We start from the raw sequence: 2,201 nt of genomic DNA, 5'->3' as shown, positions 1-2,201 counted from the left end.
TCTTGTAACGCTTGTAAGTTTGCACGCAAAAAGAGCGCTAGTTACTGGCCAGTGGAACAGTAATCCGGAGAAAGGCTTCCAATGAAATTAACTGTATTTCATGCCCCATGTTTTTTTTTTTGTACAGAGTGCGGCCAACGAACAATCGAGTTCACCCTAATTAAATTAAACTCCCTTTTCTATATGCAATGACACTCTCAGTTAGTTCAAGAATAAAGCTAGATGATTTATACAAAAAATATAGAAAGAACCAAATTACCCTGTAATAGGTAAAAAAAAGAAAAATTATAATTTTTGTCCGGCACGGCATTGAGCCAACCTTTTTTGTGTTTTTTATTTGTAAGAAAAACCGTGGTTGATAGATGTCGGAGCTCGGGAACAAGAAGACAGAAAAGACAATATTTCCAAGTGTGTTGGTATGCCATACTGACTATTCCGTCAGGGATGTACACATGATCGCATCTCTTACTAGCAAAGATAATCGAACAAGTTTAATTGCTTTACTCCATAATGATTCCTACGTCTTACAGTTATTTTAACCTCCCTGATTGCCCAGACTGGGTGACAAAAAGAAATAGAAGCTTCCAGTCATCACCCCGAAATCCGAGCTCCAATTTGTGCAAATAATCTATTGACCCTCTAGACTTGCGCTTCAGAGGTCGCGACAGTGTGAAAAAAATGCTTACAGGTTATGGTTTCGGCGCTGTCGTAGTTCACAAGTGCTTCTTGGGTTATGTTGCATATAGATGGTGTGAGGTTAGCAGATTTCAGTAGACTGGAGATGTAGGAAGCTATTTCGTCTTTCCCATTCATATTGATGGTCGGAGGAATGCAACTTTCAGCGACCTGTGTAAAAGACATAAACACAAAATACTAGAAAAAGATATTGAAATGGTGAGATTACAATTTTTTAAAAGCAACACTATTTTAATAAGCACATAAATTCCAAGTGAGGTTAAACCAGATGATCAGCAAGCCTGGTACGTTTGAACGTTACAATAAATAAAGTTTAACAAAATAATATGTGATTAATTCCCGAGGGTATGAGTCCTCATATATGATTCTGCCCAGCATCATTCCGTTGCTTCTCTCTTTAGAATTTATGCAAAACCTTTCGAACCGTTGTCGCCTCTTCATAGATCTGGTCTCCGGCTCCGGAAGTCGAACTGATCATCGGCTTTTCCAAAATAGTTGTAGATTTACCATTGTACCCAAAAAATGTTCACAAGGTTTCTAGGACAAACCATCTAAGTATAGACTTAGAATACTTATTCTGGTCTATGCAGACAATTGTGTCTCACAGTTCTTTCTGGAATTATCTTTCTAGGACATGTACGATTCACAGTACTTAATTTTATTTGTTCCACGACATCGATTAACGTTCTGAAATTTTACATCAAATGGCATTTGCCGTAGAATTTGGGATTTTCTTGACCATAGTCAGAGGATCCATTCTGCAGCACCTCACCTTCCCGTAATTCTTCAAGGGCTCCATCTCAACCAACATTTGGCGAAATCGAATGTGTGGACTGGACGTAAAGAACCACAACAGACGTTCGGCTCCGGGCTTCATCAGCTCAGTCATGTTCTTGAACGCTTTCTCTTGATCTTGAAACAAAAGAATGAGTAGACGCGATCAAACCGGCCGTACCAAACCACAAAGTCTGCCACTTCATCAACTACGATACCCAGGACGTCGTATATGATCTTAGGATGGCCATAGTGCGTGTTGGCGAACTCCACCATGTCCCTGGATAAGTCTACTGCGACAATCCTTCGGCATGGCAGACAGCGTGGAAGCAGACCGTCACGCGTGATATCTCCTGGACCGCAACCCAAATCAATAAACTGCTTATCATCTTTGGCGTCCATGCCGTAGTCCCCATTCATTGCTTCCAGCCCATCCACGGCAAACGAGCACCACGCTTTTCCGGTGGCGAAGTTGAGTGTGGAAAGTGCAGTATTGCTGTCCGTTGACATGACGGCGCCCGTACCTGCAAAGGAAATATTTGGAGACGCTGTTTAAATTCAGAATACTAACGTGTACAAACCTTTCAGGCCGTAGTGCGTACACTGATCATATTCTGCTTTATAACTAGTGAACTAAGGCTCCAGTAACGTGATAAAAAATTGCAACTGCAGCCAGCTCCGCTTTTTGCTTTTCCCGCACATAAAGGTCACACAGGTGCACCTTAGTCTGC

At 41.5% G+C, this 2,201-nt stretch overlaps 1 pseudogene; it reads right to left on the bottom strand.

Moving 5' to 3' along the window:
- Positions 1 to 639: 639 nt before the first annotated feature.
- Positions 640 to 1,980, bottom strand: LOC120846704 (annotated as a pseudogene).
- Between the last annotated feature and the right edge of the window lie 221 nt (positions 1,981 to 2,201).

The sequence above is a fragment of the Ixodes scapularis genome, unplaced genomic scaffold (assembly GCF_016920785.2).
Source record: "Ixodes scapularis isolate PalLabHiFi unplaced genomic scaffold, ASM1692078v2 ptg000044l_1__unscaffolded, whole genome shotgun sequence".
Classification (NCBI taxonomy): domain Eukaryota; kingdom Metazoa; phylum Arthropoda; class Arachnida; order Ixodida; family Ixodidae; genus Ixodes; species Ixodes scapularis.
Note: the sequence above shows the minus strand (reverse complement) of the source record. Positions and strands in the feature narration are given on the sequence as shown.